Genomic DNA, 18,314 nt, shown 5'->3' with positions numbered 1-18,314 from the left:
ATACACTTTTTTTTTTTAAATGGAAAGTACATAAAATTTTATTTCATTAATAACTTTTGTACTTTTCATATTTTTTTTAATGTTATTATTGAATTATTACTAATCGTAACTTTTTTTTACAATCGGAAGTTAATAATTATTAATAAATCAATTTAAATTTAAAAAAAGTTAAAAAAAAGGAAATGATGTCTGATTCGAACCAATGTTCCTTCCCCTTATAAGATCCAAATATTTCATTAATTACAATTTTATTTCGCTATAACTCTGGAACAAATGAAAATAAGTACCACTTATGATAATATATCGTTGAAAAGCTCTCAATGAAAATTTATTACTGCAGTTAAGAAAAATTCCAAAATCTAAATTTTTGAGATTTTGGGCTTTTTTGGACACTTTTGGTTCAGTTGATTGCAATCAAAGGGAGAGGTGTACAACTAGATGTGTCAGCAATCCTAAATCCAAAATTTCAACATTCTACGGCTAATCTTTTTGAGTTATGCAAGATAAATAGGTACGTACAGACTTCACCTCGAAACTAATCAAAATGGATGGTCAAAATGGATATTTCCGTTGAAATCTGGAAACCGAAATTTTTCGCGATCCCAATACTTCCTTGTACGAGTAAAATAATAATTTTATTTTTTATTAATGTGATTTGTTAACATTTTTTGTTAAATTAATGATAAAAAGAAACCTCTATTCATTCTCCAATATAACAAATATTCGGGGACTTACACTCAATGTAACTATAAAATAATGTTTAATAATATTTTCTATAAATTTCAATGAGTCACCAAGGCGTGACATCATTTAAGTACATACAAAATGACTGACCAGATGATCTTCTACCTTAAGATAACTTTCAATGTAATCCTTGAAGTAATAATGGTTAATAATATCACTAAAATCAATTGAAGTTTACGAATAATTTGTAAGATAATATTTTCCTGTATAAATACGTATTTTCTGATGCTGATAAAGTTAAAAGACTGTCATTCTTTATTTTTAAAGAGATAAAGATATATAAAGTGTGTGTTCAAGAAATATTCTGTCATACGATAATACTGAAATCTGGCTGTTAAGTAAAAAATAACGTTTCTTAATAAATTTTAGCATTACTGGATAATTTATTTTACATTACTTTTTATTTTATAATAAAACATTATCTCTTTCCTTATTATTATTATGTTTGACTTGGGTATTAGTTTTTTTTCTATAAAAACCTTGACAACTTAAGCACCATTTTTTACTATTTATACTGTATATGTATTATGCTCATTAAGTACTCAATAAAATTTTATACTTCAAGATTTTCGAAATTTTAACAAAAGAATAAACATGGCTCCCGGATCACATATTTTACGCACTTATATATGAAAGATACTGGCCTCCCTCAGAGAAATGGTATTAAATTCTTTATATTTTAAAAGGGATACGCTAGTTCGGGATCAGTCAGTTATATTCAATAATTTTTTTGTGTTAGCCTCACATCCATGCCATTTTTAATATTATATAATATTCGTAGTATAATTTAATGTAATGTATGTAAATATATATACACACGCACACACACACACACACACACACCTAAACTAATATCATTTAAATTCAATTTTTAATGCCAACAACTAAAATTAAGTAAAAATATTGATCACTGTGGGAGAATGGTAACGTTACAACCTTTCATCCAGAATGTCCCAGGTTCCAATCCCAGTCAAGCGTAACACTTTACATGCGCTACAACTATCTGTTCCATATTTCCATGCAGAAGCTTCAATTTTTATTTGGTGGAATAATCATAATAAAAAATTAGGTGAAAAAAATGTAAATAATATAAAAAAATCTTACATTAATATTTTTCCGGTTAAAAAATTTAGATACAGTCTTCAAAAACTGTAACCTCCTGATTTTTTTCCATTAGCATTCAAACAATTTTGATCAAAAAATTTTTTTTTACATGCGTTCTACGCTTTAGTTTCGTACCTACTCTAGCCTGTACATAATATTCGATCTGAATTCTTCTTAACTCTCTAATTAAATGAAACCAGTATCAGTGTTATGTTTAAAAAATGCTGTTAAATTTAGAACGGAACTATTCGTAGTATTTGATTATACTTTCTGTTGCAACTGGGAATTTAGTCCAAATGTTAGGTGGAAACTGTGAGTTATGTCTCCAAGACGTAACTTATGACGGCCTCCGTGGCGTGAGTGGTAGCGTCTTGTCCTTTCATCTGAAGGTCCCGGGTTCGAATCCCGGTCAGGCATGGCATTTTCACACGCTACAAAATTGTCATTTCGTCTCATCTGAAGCAATACCTAACGGTGGTCCCGGAGGCTAAAAAAGACGTAACCTGAGAAGTTCTCAATTTTTTTTTCCTCGGGATTGTTTATTATTTCATCGGAGAATCGATCTTCAGCTTATCTCGAGTTCAAAAAAAAACGATAGATGGAAAAGTATTTTTTAAAAATGCCTGTTTCAAAATTAAATTTTTATTCCCTTTTTAAATCCAAGTTCGTGATTTTTATCTCCATCCTTTTTTTACTCTTTCGTCAAGGCAAGGAAATCTTTCAACGAAAATTTTTAAATTAATTAGTATCTTTACCGATGATTGATATTCATGATTAACATGTAATAATGATGTATTTTATAAAACTAATTGGAAGGGAATTTACATACATCTTTTTAAATTCTTGACGTAACTAACGTTAATTCAAATGACATACAACATACCAGAAACAGAATTGACATAGCCCCCCCCCCCCCCACCACCGACTTATATTTCATTTAAATCGCTCTGATGTGACAAAAATATCGGTTTAAAAAAACTGTTGATTCTAATCGAAACGGTGGGCGTTTAAATACTAGTATTAACCGACCTATTTCTAAGTTTCATTACATCGTAATCATACAAAAAAGAATTTCATACTTTTTCTATGTATTTATAGATGTGAATTTAAGAACTGCAGATTTTTTTTTTTTTAATTTTTAAACATTAGTAAATTTATGTGTTAGATTTTAATGTTAAATTTTAATAGCGGTATTCTTTTATTTAACTAACCTTTAACTTCTAATAAAGTTTTTTCTTCAGTCAGTGTACTTGTGTTAATTTTTTTAATTTCATTTGACACATTGAGCGTAAATTATTATTTTTTTCTTAGACGTAATTATAACGATCTAATGAAATTATTCTTTTTTTCTTAAACGTAGTTACGATATAATGAAATCTGTATTGAATCTAAAGGCATAATGTAATGAAGATCAGTGAATACTAGTTTTTAAAGGACCTCCGATTGAATAGAATAATCAGACAAAAAAAAAACCTTTACATCAGCAATTTTATCATTTATACGATTAAATTAATTTTACTCGAGTATTGTCCCCATATAAAATAAACGAGTTACTCCACATCATTGTTCTATAATTCACTCTTTTTAACCGCTTATTTCCGGAAGTCATAATTATTCTTTAGAAATTTTAAAAATATTCAAGCGTAAAATTTTATTTGAAATAGGGTCGTGCAGTATAAATATATATGTATATATATCTAAATATATATATATATATACCAGTGGGATAAAAGTCAACAGCATCCACAGTTACGGCCGTTACTTAGAGCATTCGATTTGAAGTATCCTTCGTTAGACCGTATTATTAACACAGAAAAACGATTCGTCACAAAATTCCACCCTTCTGTCAAAAATCACTTCACAAATTGCATGACATAATCTCTACCTAAAACGCAATTCAATTATTTTAGAATCTTTCGTAAACATTTTCTGCGTGTCCCAAACTACCGGAAGCCTTTCTGATTAACATTAAAAGACTCTTTACTAATGTCTCCAAGATAAGTTTTTTGTTTTCTAAAGCGCAGCCAATTTTATGTTAATCAGATCGTGGAGAATCTCCAATACTTCCAGTATTTTCAAATGTTATGTTCAATTTATGTAAATTTTGTTGGGTAAATAGGGTGGATGAACGGCTACGGTGTTCTTATTAGCAAATTTCCAAAGAATTTTGAAATCTCTACTGCGCCCAGTCATGTTTTTATACATATATATGTGTGTGTATATATATATATATATATATAAAATTTTTTTGTCCGCTCTATCGGACGCAAATCTTAATCAGTTTTGACGAAGCTTGGTGGGGTGGTGTAAACGTATTGGGAATAGAGACCTATTGATTTTTAAGCGAATTGGTTCACCAAAATCGGAGTTAGAGCCAAAAAATAAGTTTTTGGGTACGTTTTCAATTATTTTTTCGTTCATCTGGGCGCAATTTTTTTTATGTTTTCTTAACAGTAAATATTTTAAGAGATGCATTGATTGGATGCATTTAACTGTTTTATACAAAGTAGTACTGGTGAATCATACAAAATACTTTTATTTATACTGTCAGGATATATTAAAATAAATAATAATCTATGTTAAATTAAATGCCACTAGAGATATCTTTTTAATTAAGTTTTGATAAACATTAATACAATAAATAATATTTTTTTAGCGGATTTCCAAACAATTTATGGAAATCGCAAGTGCGCACGGTCAGATTTTCTATAGGGTGTCAGAGAGAGGGGAACCAACTTTTCTTTATCTTTTTGGGTCTCCTGAACTTGATTCTGCAATGTTATATACATATGTATGTATACGATTTTTTTGTATGTACACACAAATCTTAACCGATTTTGACGAAACTTGGTGGGTTGATGTAAACCTACTGGGAATAGAACCTTATTTTTTCAAGCTAACCGGTTCACAGGAGCCGGATTTAGATGTAAAAAACTGATTTTTTTTTTATAAGTTTTTAAGGTTAACTAAAACCAGAATCCACCCTTCTAACTCATTTACTGCTTAAATGGAGTTTTATTGTTCCAATGACACCGAAATATAAAAATTAATTTTTTTTTGTGTTTAAAACGCCATTATTTTCGAAAAATGAACTGAACGATAATCTTAATACCAAAATTTCCCACTTATTAAAAATTTTAAACGTGCATGCAGAGCAAACTACTTTTTTCGTAATAGACGAACCACTAAATCAATACTTTAATTAATTTAACATGTAATAACCTAAGTTAAATTATTTATAACTTATAAAAATTATTACTTGGATGTACCCAAAGAGCTTTACCCATTTTTAGACTATATTAACTATTAATCTCTTTAAAATGTCGTGTATGTTTATGAAGTTAAAATTTCGTATATGGTTTTACGTGTGTATTAAAAACTCTTTTTTTTACGTAAAACATACAATGGTATAATACTGATCACATAATCAATTAATTATGATTATGACTTTGGTGCATTCGTGTATTAATAGCAAATATGAATAAATAAATAAATATGCTAATTTTATTACAATATTAATTTTACCAATTTACAAGCCATTTATATCTTGAAAAATATTTATTATTAGAGTACTTACAGTCATACTTAATGCAGAAATATATTTGTCTGTTTTAGATTTAACTTAAATTTATAATTTATTTAATACTTTAGAGCGTAAATAGATGTATAAAAATGTTCAATTGATAGTAAATTAAATAAAATAAGTATAAAAACATGAGTTGTAGATTATTTAAAATTTTTTTAGATTAAGAGAAAACAAAACAAAGCGACGCAAAAACTGGTTGTACGAATTGATACTAATATTTAAGTCGCATAAATTTACTATTATCTGACTGAACAATCTTAATTACATAAAATTATGATTTGTACTACACAAAACGAACCAAATTTAAGATAAAATTAAAGTGTTTTCTTATGTCATAAAATCTTTTTAAATAAATAATGTTTATCTTTTCATCATTAACTACTACTACGTTTTGATTTTTAAAAAAATCCGGTATATTTTAATTTTGATTTGTTTTCCCCCGATTTTAATATCTGGAAGATTTCCAATTCTATCCAATTGTTACATAACGTAAATAAAACATTTTCTTTTAAGGAAAAGTTAAATTTTCTACATGAAAAAAAAAATATTTTTAATCTTTTATCATTATTATAAATTCCGCTAAATGCCATATAACTTCGCAGATGCGACTTTGCCGTGAAACTGCCGTCAAAACAAATAGAAGAAAAAATGTAATTACGGAATTATAATTTTCAATTATTTCTGCAAAAAAGATAATAAAACGGCACTCGTCTGCTCTTTTCCGTTTTATTGCGGAGAAAAAATACAATTTTTCAGGAGATTTTCGGAAAAGTAAAATTTTCAGCTATGAAAAAATAACTGACCACGATAAAAATTTGATATTGCAACACGTCCATATAACTTCTACTTATAACTCTGAGTAAAAGCTTTAATTGGAACATTTTTAAAATAGCATTACGTTTGTTCGCAAAAGAAGCGCATTGCTGGGTCTGGTGGATGTTTTGACTGTATCATTAGAATCATGAGTACAACACAATTTCTACTGTAACAATTTGAAAAATAAATAAAATTATAAAGCTACGTGATATCTATCACGTAGCTTTATATCTATCACATAGATTTAAAACTATTTTATGCATTAAAAAAGCGTCCGTGGATTGGCATTTCTTTCATTCAAGTACAGTCTAATTTAACGAATGTAACAGTAATTTGTTATTATTTACATATCAGCCGGTCAGAGCTTTGCCTCCTGGAACTCCGCTGTGTTTGTTATCCTCAAGGTTATGAGAATAATACTGATAAATAATAATTAAAGCCTAAAAAATTATTTTTCCTCCAACGTTTTCTTCGTTCTTGATGTATAAGCTTTGATACGCTCCTGCTGTAGACGAAGCTATAGCTCGAGTCTGGGCGCAGCGATCTCGATCAGTAGTTAACCAAAAATCGTACACTTCAACCGTTTCAGAGGACCGAGATATTCTCATTATTTTAGTAGATTTTAAATAATAAGAAAGGTTACTTCTCTTTTTTGAAAGTATATTTTTTAGCAATCCAATATCGTCAGCCAAATAAAAAAATCAAAACCCATAAAATTTCGCTAAATGTGCTTAAGGTAATTACAGTAATAATAATATTTTATAGTATTTTCTAAATTGATCATTTGGTCAGTAGTTGAAAAACTGTGACGAGGGCAATAACCTTGGAAGTCGATGGCCATAAAAATAATAAACTAATAAAATATTTTATAGATATTCATTAAAGAAAAAATGAATCATTTTAATGGATCATTATAATTCTGTTACCATGGTTACAGAAATATAATGAAGTAAAATTATTAGTCATTTCTTCAATAAATAACATCTAACCCCCGTTAGGAAATTCGTGGTAATTCTAATCAGATATAATAATGAAGCCTATAAGGTATAAAACTACGGAGTTTTATTAAAATCTGTCCAGCAGTTTTTGCGTGATGCGCGGATAGAAACGACCGTTGTTATCATTTTATTATATTATGTATAGATTTACCACGATTTTATAGTATTGTTTAGTTGAAACTACTCATATGTTTATCAAATATTTATCGCAGTCTTTTATTTTTTATATCTGTTAAAATTTTACTTTTCTGAAAAACTCCTGATAAATAGTATTGTTTTTTTTTTTTTTTTTTTTTTAATTTATTTTCAGGGCTAATAAACAAAAAGCAAGAGGTTTTTAATAAATTTCACGCAAAAATGATGGATAATTCTAATTGTATAATTAAATATATCTACAATTTTTTTTTTACTATAATGTTGGTACTATGTAGTGGAAATACTGCATTCCATCGGAAAACGTCTTATAATTCTAATGCTTATTCCCAGATTCTGGCAAGAGCCTTGAAAGCACTCGCATTAATCGGTTTCTTTCTGCTTTTCACTTAGTTTCATTGAACACGTGCAGATCTGGTAATACTTCGCTATTGCTAGATTTGAATATATATATAGATTATAAATGAACACCATTGAAGGTTTGATAAAACATTTTAAAAAATGAACATTACGGAACTTCTCAAAATTTAACCTTTCCCTTTTCTCCTTTTTCCCCTCCTCTTTCCCCTTTTCTTTTTCTTCTTTTTCTTTGTTTTCCCTTTTCCCCTTTTCGATTTTCCCTTTTTTCCCTTTCTCCCTTCTTCTCTTTTTCCCTCCTTTCCTTTTCCCTTTTCGGATTTTTCACTTTTTATTTTTTCCCTATTTACTTTTTCCCTTTTTCTCTATTTACTTTTTTCCATTTTTCCCTTTTCGGATTTTTCACTTTCTCCCTTTTTCCCGCGCGTAATCGGTCCAGTATTTTTTTAATCCATAGTGGACACACATACAAACATTGCCTTTTATATATATATATATATATAGAAGAAGAAAGTCTGTTTGTATGTTTGTTTCATAAATATCTCGACACCGACGCCACCTAGCGGGTATAGTTTTTGAAAAAAATTTTCTTTCACGTAACTAATGTACATTCTCAATATGAGCAAAATCGGACCATAAATGCAATTTTTCAAAATATCTCGACCCCAGCGCTATCTACCGGATCCATTTTTTGCGGAGGTATTTCTTTCCATGTAACACATACTTTTTTTTTATTCTTTTTTGTCGGCCAATTTTTTTTGGCGCGAGGGGTAGCGTCTCGGCCTTTCATCCGGATGTCTCGGGTTTGAATCCCGGTCAGGCATGGCATTTACACACACGCTACAAATCATTCGTCTCATCTCTGAAGCAATACCTAACAATGGTCCCGGAGGTTAAACAAACCAACAAAAAAAATAAAAAGTAACACATATTCTGAATATGAGTCAAATCGGACCATAAATACAATTTTTCGAAATATCTCGATCCCAGAGCCACCTAGTGGGTCCAAATTAATTCAGAAACCTTCGTGTGCGTGCGCACAACAACTCACCAAAGTTTCATCGCAATCGAATGAATGTTATAGGATGCATACGAGACAAACAAACAAACATTCATTTTTATATATATAAGATAAGATGATCTCTTGCCTTTACGTTTGGCTTTTTTCAGATATCGATTTTCTTTTATAGGTCTAACAGGTATGTAACTAAAAATGTGAAATCGAATAATTAAAAGTATATAAAACAGCCCTAAAAGGGAGGGACTTTCTACCTAACGGGAATAGTCCTGCTGGATTTGAAATATTTAGCTCTCTAGGTTTCAGTACCTCTCCTCTTTTTGTGTAAGTAAGGCTCAATACAGTAACTTTTGCATATTTTCTTCAACTTAGAACATTAATTTTTATTTATTTTTTATTTTTTGTAAAGGAGGGGTGGAATATTATATCAAAATATTTTTTCTTTAATGTAATATAATTTAAAAAGTTTACTGTCATCCGTTCCGGTTCATGATCGTGTCTTATTTTTTTTTTCGAGTATTATAATTAACTCTTAACTAGGTATATTTCAAGGACATTATCCTATTGTTCCCATGAAAATAACAATAAAAATAATAACGTATAACTGTATTAAATTTTTCTTACTTTTTCTAAATGCTTCATATGAGGTGCGTCGGTGCATAGTAACGAATCTCTCTTTAAATACTAATATATATATATATACATATAGTACAATTATTTACTATAAATTACGGAATAGTGTTTCTCTTTTTTAGATAATTATTTAATAAAATACATTGTTAAATTTTTACTTAATCGTTTGTCTTTTACGAACCGTATAAATGTAGGACATGAAGAATAACATTTCCCAAAGAAAGCGAGTCCGTGAATATGCGAACACTTATTTCGATGAAGTTTCTAAACATTTCTTATTAAGTCTTGTCATCAACTTTCTTTCGCAGTCAGCTTTCACGTAAATAGTGTTCTCTTTTGTTACGATGTAAATGATAAGAGAATCATTTTAACTCATTCCTTCATTCTTTATAAAATGTTGTTCAGCAATTTCATTACCGTAACCTTGAAATTATTTTCTTTTATTTACATTCTTTTTTTTATTTTTATTATTATATAAAGTATTAAACGTAATTAATTTATTCTTTTTATATGCATAAAATTAATAATTTTCCAAATATTTTTATAAACCACATTCATTAATTTTCTCCTTAATTATCCTGAAATTAAAATAATTATCTTAATTATTATTCTGGTTTGCATTAAAAATAATATTTTTAATACCATATTGTTTTTATATAAATTATATATTGCGATATGAGTAAAACGTATCCAATTCAATTATTGGTAATGTGAAATTAATAATTGGTTTAGTTTTCTAATACTTAAATAAGGCAAAAATTCAATTAGAAATCATTTTAATATATTAAACAAAAAAGCTGAAAAAGTATTACATTACTTTCCCAGCTATTAATAATAAAAATTAAGAGCTAAAATAAAAAAAAAGAAACAAAATATAAAATTTATATTTTTTAGATGTGAAGGAATAAATTTTAAGAAAGATTTCTCTAGAAATATTATTTATAGGTTAAGCCTAACAATTTGTTTGTAAAGTTTTCTGTAAAAAAAGATCACCTTCAATAGAGATTAAAATAAGAAAAACAGAATTTTCCAAAAAACTTTCCTGCTTTTAAAATAAATAAATTTTAAACATTTCTTGATAGCTATGTATAAGAAGCTGTCAAAGAATTTTTGAAAAATATTTAAACTATTGGAAAACATTTTCTTTAGATTATTTACATACGTATTTTTTGTATTAAATTTGCTTTAATTAAAAATTTTATGTAAAATGCCTCTGAAGAAAATCGAAATTGTTTTTTTCGCGATGTCCTAACTCCTTAATGAGTTATGAAAAAAATGAATATGATCAGTGCTTCATATAAAGAAATATTTAAGTTAAATTTGAAGAAAATCGGTTTGGTTAATTCTAAGATATAAGGCCCCGGTCTCCGTGGCGCGAGTGGTAGCGTCTCCGCCTTTCATCCGTAGATCCCGGATTTGAACCCCGGTAAGACATGGCATTTTTACACGCTACAAAATTGTCATTTCATCTCATCCTTTGAAGCAATACTAACGGTCGTCCCGGAAGGCTAAAAAAAAATAAAAATATAATACAAAAAGCAGTACACATACCAACATGTTATGAAAAAAATGTACTTCTAAACTATCGGAGAGTTACAGACGTGTTAACACGTCTCGCTCAGCGTATGAGAAATAAATTAATTTTCTAAAAAATTGCACTGAAAATTAAAAAAATAGTACATTTATAATTCTGAAACTTTCCGCCGCTGTTTGAAGCCTGCTTCAAATTAAAAAGTAGTAATTACCTTGACACAACAATTATTTATTTTAATAAAGATGAAACTTATAAAATAGTATTAATCTTTATTTATTTTTTTAATAAAAAGATTTATTGATATATCTAATTTTATTATTTTTGAAGTTTATTTTATTCTACATTTTGTAAATTATATTTTTATTTAAAATTTGGTTATTAGTTCTACAAGAAATTTTTTGATATGAAAATACCGCTCGCATAAAAATCAAAGGCAAGAAATAATAATAAAAGTAACAAAAACACTAATAAAAAAGGAACAACATTAAGAGACTGGCACCGATCGTGAGTTAAGGTTATCTGGGATGTTGGAATTTGTGTACTTTTAAATATTTTAACTTATTTTCTTGAATTTTCGCATGAAAATATTTTAAATATCAAATGACATTAATTAATGTTAATATATGTACACTAAAACAATCCATTACTGTGAAAAAAAAAATCGTTTAAATCTTTACTTTGTGAAAAATATGTAGTTTTTTCTTTTTAAATATTCTGATAAACTTAAATTGGGTTCACCAGAGGAACTATAAAACAAAAACAATCATAAAAAACTTGTTTGAATTGAGAATATTTTTTTTAATAAAGTTTTTTTTTAAAAAAACATCATTGAACTTTTTTAATGTCGAAGTCCATTTATATTCTGTTACTGCTAATTTAAATGAGACTGTAAATTGAAAATTATACAAATTACACTTCACACTCGACTATAAATACTGAACCGTTAATTATAACAGTTAGGTTAGAAATAATGCTTAAATGTTAGTGTTGTATGTTTATGTATATTGTGTGTTAATAATGTATGAGAACCTTTAACTTTTCAACAGTTAAATATAAAAAAATTGAAGTTAGCAAATGTTCTTAACTCGAAACGATCGATCACTACACCTCAAGTTCCCTGGAAAGTATTTTAATAATTTTTAATGGAAAAGGGTAGAGTTTTAACATGAAATGTTAAAGGGTATTGAAAAACAAAAATTTTTACGTAAAAGACTACGGGTTACGACAACAATATCCAGAATGGCTGTCATTTAATTTTTTCGCATCTGGTTTCAAAAGGGGTGTGAGTTTTACCACTGAAAAACTTTCCTTAAGGAAAACTTTCCTTAGTTTTAACACTGAAACGACTAAAAAAATTAACATTTTATTAATGATTTTACCTTAGAACGATTTTCTTTTTTGGTAAAACCACTAGTTGGTGTATTACCACTGGTAGAACATTTTTGGTACTAGCTGTAAAAAATATTTAACTGGCCACCACTTTGGTTAGGAGTGTCTTAACCTGAAGTTTTCTAAGTCAAAATATTTTTTTTTAATCCTCTTTAAAATGATGTTACAACCGTATAGTTTTTTTTTTACAATGTTTAAGTTGCTTCCTACGGGCATATGGAGTGGTTCTCAATCTAACCTTGAAAAAATAGGTCATTTTAGACCTATTGAAAAAAATAGATCGTTTTGAGATTGGAGGATAAAACTACTTTTTTCTGTAAATTTCAAACGAGGTTTCCTTTCTTCAGCTTTCAGTTTTTTCATAATTTGTTTTAGTAGTTTTGTTTTTTTTTTTTTTACTTTTAGTTTTTGTAATTTAAATAAATTAATGAGTTTTAGCATAAGATTTCACAATAATTGAAATAAAATTTAAGAGTTTTTCATTGAGATTTCCAATCGTAATAAACGAGATTTGAGCCATAAGGAACAGCGGATAATTAAACTTGTTATATACAAAAATGAGGTAACTTTGTTTTTATTAATTAAACTACGTACCGAAGGAATTTAATAAAACTTACAAGAATATTACCATTTAAATAATTATTCAAAAGGAATAATTGCGTAATTACATTCGAACAATTACTGGATGGATAATTCAGTTGATGAATGGTATCCGTATAGTTGTATGCATACGAATATTTTTATATATGTAATTTATTAAAATGATTTTTCTTTTCTATTTACATATATACAAACATCCGTATTTTCCGGATTTCTAAAAAAATTGAATTGAATTTAACTTCTTTTCATGCAGCAAAACATTTTACAGTTTCTCTATGGAATCAATTCAAACTTTACTATTGAAGTTAAAAAAGTGTAAAAAAAAAGAATTTATATAAAAAATAAACTTTTTCACTTTTGGACTCAATAAAACTCTGATCAGGATATAATTTGTGAAAAGTTTAACGGATAATTTTAAAAGAATATTTATTAGTAATGAAAAAAATTTAAAAACAATTCCTATCCCGTCTCTTACTCATAAAATTAAAAAAAATTATAAATGTTTTCATATTTAAAGCAGAAATTACGTATAAGTAGAACTATGTTTTTTTTTTTTTGGGAGGGGGAGGGATTTTTAAATGTCGAATTCTACCTTTCGTTTGGGTTTCTGGAAATAGTAATTTTTTAAGAAGTTCTTTTTCCAACCATCTTTATTAACATTAAATCCCTTCATAGAAATTTTGAAAATGTGGTGAAAAGATATGAGAAAAAACTTTGCAATCACGTTGTGGGTGATTTTTTGTTTTTTTATTTATCAGTTTTTCAGGTTTGTCAAAAATAGAGCTAAACATAAAACTACATTTTTTTGTTAAATTTGTTTTTGTTATTTGTCTATGTTTATTCTTTATTGTTCCTGTTTCTTTATTGTTTATTTTTGTCGTTTATGATTTTGTTGTTTTATGTAACACTACATGTTAGTGTTACTTTAGTCACTAATGACTGTAATTGTTGATGCGACTGTAAATAAAAGCGTTAAAAAAAATTTTTTTACTTGTTAATTTTTAAAAAAATATTTAATTTTATAACACATGTAATTAGTTAAATCTTAGTGTAAGTTGTAAATTTTGTAAATGATAAACAAGTACGGGTTGTACTTAAACATAAATTTATTTTTAATCCAGGAAATTTAGAATGTTTTATTTATGATATTACATTACATTATATATTGACAGGTAACATAATATGCCCGCACACCTTTACCACAATTAACAGTAATAACAGTACAATGACATATGTCATTATACATGTAATCGAAACTAGAACACGACCTTCCAGCTTTAAACTGTTAAATATATTACATAAACAGTGTACTTATAAATTTTATTCGCACAAAAAATTCATAAATTAAAAAATATGTTAACAAAAAAATATGTAAACATTCTTTTTCCGTCATCTTTCAAATACATGGAGGAGGGCGCACGCGAGCGCGCATACACGCATGCATACAAGCATATGAATTTAACCTTAAGATAAATGTTATATTGTCAATGAAGAAATGTGTAAATTATTACAACCGTTATTATTCATCGTAATTCTTGTCGCATCCGTGACGCTGTTAAAATCGTTATTTAGAAATACTGTTTAAAATATTATTATTTAAATTCTGTGGAACTTTTTAATTTTAAAACAATTAAAAAGTTTCTGAATATTTTATTAGTCTTTTTTCTTATTCAAAATATATGTTTGTTCTATAAAATTATAATCAAAAATCTGAATAATCAATACAGTTATTTTTTTTTTTAAATTTAAATGTAAATTTTTGAAAAATACATTAAGAAAACTGTACCGGACATTTGTTTTTTTATAGCTTTTTATTATCTTCAAAAATAAAACTTGCCAAGATTTTATTCTGTACATGAAAAATCCATTAAACGTATAACATTTAATTCTGATCAGGTTGTAAACCTAACCGTCAGATAATTGTTTATAAGAACACGTAACATGTATATTAATTATATTTGTATAAGTTTTATTCCTTTAATGGTACGATTCACCAATCGCGTCTTAATTTATGCATCCCTACTCGGTACGAATATTTTCAGTACCTCATAACTTTTGGTTGAATGCTGTTCTTAATGGAAAATTTTTGTTATCCACTCCCTCTTGGATATGATTATCCGTATACGATTATATTGGAGAAAATATCGTAAACTTATAATTTTTTTTCCCTCAGTTTTTATAGTACATAACAGAAAAAAAAGCTTTTACCGATAAAAAAATCAAACACTCGGTTTTCTGTACATCTACATGGTGAGATATTTTGTATCCCTTAAGACCAAACTCTTGTTTATGAAATTATTGAAACGTAACATTATGCGAGTATGCGAGTTTATTTTTCCTTGTGTATCAACAACAATTTGATCTAAAATTTTAATAAATTTTTTACGGTAGTATTCGAATTTGAGCATCAATTCTTTATATTAATTGGATAAGGATTTAGAGAGATATTTACTAATACGGGTTTTTTAGCTTATAAAAAATGTCATTGTATAAATTCTGTATACAAAATACAAATAATTTCATGAATTATTTTTTACTGCATTTTTATTCCTAAAAATAAAAATACAAAAAATAAAAAATTTATCTGATTTTATATCTTTGGACGTTTATAAAATTGAATTTGACGCCCCTTAAACAGGCGTTAATGTTTTCCCCTTAAACAGGCGTTAAAAGAATTGGAATCGTTTTCAATTATTATAACAGGGGTAAAAATTCCCGCTCCTAAAATTAGTAAATAAAAGTTACTGTTAAAGTGTGTGGAATTGAACGCAAAACATGATAAATACCTCCATCATAAAATACACCCCCATTTGAATTACAATTTTATACAATCAGGTATACCTCAAGGATCCAACTTGACACCCCTAATTTTTGTTATTTTTATAAACGAAATTTGTTCTTCCTTAGAAGAGTTTAAGATTCTGTTTTTTTTTTCGGATGATCTGAGATTTATACAAATCTATAGATTGTATTAAAGATGCGAATCACATGCAACCAGATATTAGTAGTAAGATAGTCGATTGATTTGCTCATAACTGATTTCAATGTAAATATATGCAGGCAACACGTAGGAAATATAGAAATAATACTATTTACTTATATCATCAATAATACGGAACCTACAAGGATGCAGGAAGTAAGGGATTTAGAAATAATATTTTCTTCGAATTATAAATTTGAGTTACATATAAAATCAATTGTTAATAAAGCGTTTAGAAATAGGATTCGAACAACTGTATTTTTAAGTAAAACTTAACAATACTGAACTTATATTATTCTTCGGTCAAATCTCTGTTGGAGTATAATTCCATCGTTTAGAAACCTGTAAATATAAATAATAATAAATTAATTGAGAGTGCTGGTACGATCAGAATGCTGAAATGTTTTATTATCGAAAACATGTTTGCATCCTTTCTTGATCAGTCGAGTTAATTTGATGGTGGAGTTTCAGCAATCTTCATTGCTGCATAAAAGAAATCTAGTATGATGTCATATGTTTGTATAAATTAATAAATGGTTATGTTAATAATTCTTGGATTTTGAGCAAAGTGGATATTTACATTCTGGGTTCAAAGGACGTCTTTAGGATATTTTTGCATAGATTTTATTCAGTGATCGATTATAGTATTCAAAACTGTGGTTTACAGATTAAATAATAATGAATCATACACATTACATTACTCTTTTATAATTTACTCATGTTTTATAATTTAAAGTAAAATTATTTATCAAAATCCAACATAAGTTGAATTAATTTACTTTTATCTCAATAAGTTATTGAAAAAAAAAAATCTTAATATACAATGTTTCATAACACACGAAGAAATAAGTAATTTCTATTTAAAGATTTACTCTAGTTGTATCATACAAGACTGCATATGTTTGACCCGTGTAACACACCAACGTTTTCATTCCGGTAACCGAGGTGTACAGTAAAGTAACTATCACAAAAAACTCCTTGAGTGTCTTCTTTCTATTCTGTTTAGTCTCTTGAACCACCGTAAGGTATTACTTCAGAGGATGAATGAAGATGATATGAATGAATGTAAATGAAGTGTAGTCTTGTACAGTCTCAGGTCGACCATTCCTGAGATGTGTGGTTAATTGAAACCAAACCAACAAAGAACACCGTTATCCACGATAAACTATTCAAATCCGTATAAAAGTAACTTTACTAGGATTTGAACCTTAGAACTCTCTAATTTGAAGTCAGCTGATTTGCGATGACGAGTTCATCACTAGACCAACCCGGTGGGTACTCTTTGAGTATATTTGAGAGAAGGCATAATCTACTATTATATATATTTTTCTTTCGACTTTTGTTTAATACTTTGTTTTTGTAATGACGATTCATCTCTACAAAAATAGCTATTACTGAAAACCCAGAATACCGTACACGGTTCAAACGAATGAAGATAATAAGAAAGAATTTTTTATTAGACTATTAACAGTACATATTTTTTTGAATAGTTTCTGTTGATTTCACTCGGGGGTAAAATTGGAATCTGTTATAAAAACAATAAAAAAAGTGTTTGTTTTTTAATTTTCTTTAGTGTTTTGTTTCCTTTTTTAAAGGACAAGGAAGTATTTCAATCGCGAAAAATTTAGGTTTTTCAGATTTCAACGGAAATATCCATTTTGACCATCCCTGAATCTATTTTTAATAGTTTCGGCTTGCCATCTGTACGTACGTATGTTTTCAACTAGCAATAATCGCACCTCAGATGAACTTTACTGGTTACGATATCGCCACTGCGCAAAGTAAGGCTAGTAACGGGGGAAGGGGGATGTGGCCATCGGAAGCGTCACAAGGCGGGTGTCTTCCCCTACGAGGTTGGGATGTACGTACATATATATATCTTGCATAATTTTGAAAAAATTAGCCGTAGAATGTTGAAATTTTGGATTTAGGACTGTTGTAATATCTAGTTCTGCACCTTCCCTTTTGATTGCAATCAACTGGACCAAAAGTGTTTAAAAAACTACCAAAATCAAAAAAACCTAGATTTTGGACTTTTTCTTAACTGCAGTAAGTCCTCATTGAGAGCTTTTCAACAATGTATCATAAGTAGTAATTATTTTCATTGATTTCAGAATTATATCCCCAATGAAATTTTAATTAATGAAATATTTAGATCTTATAAGGGCACACCAATTCGAATGAGACTTTATCTCCTTTTTTTTCTTTTTAACTTTTTTTTAAATTTAAAATATTGATTTATTAACCTCTGATTGAAAAAAGTTTTTACAATAAATAATAATTCAATAATAACAATAAACAAATATGAAAAAAAACCAGATGTTATTATTGGAATAAAATTTTATGTACCTTTCATTTTAAAAGAATGTGTATATGTAATTTAATAGGCGTACAAGGAAGTC

General features: G+C 27.8%; 1 protein-coding gene and 1 non-coding gene across 2 annotated transcripts in view; one reads left to right on the top strand and one right to left on the bottom strand.

The window, feature by feature from the left end:
• Reg-5 (Rhythmically expressed gene 5) overlaps positions 1 to 18,314 on the top strand; it is a 129,703-nt gene that overhangs the window by 29,324 nt on the left and 82,065 nt on the right. The window lies entirely within an intron of this gene.
• On the bottom strand, positions 17,551 to 17,696 carry LOC142329614 (U4 spliceosomal RNA). The gene has a single exon (XR_012757536.1). It is a non-coding gene; the product is annotated as a U4 spliceosomal RNA (small nuclear RNA).

Source organism: Lycorma delicatula, chromosome 8 (genome assembly GCF_047948215.1).
Source record: "Lycorma delicatula isolate Av1 chromosome 8, ASM4794821v1, whole genome shotgun sequence".
Lineage (NCBI taxonomy): Eukaryota > Metazoa > Arthropoda > Insecta > Hemiptera > Fulgoridae > Lycorma > Lycorma delicatula.
Note: the sequence above shows the minus strand (reverse complement) of the source record. Positions and strands in the feature narration are given on the sequence as shown.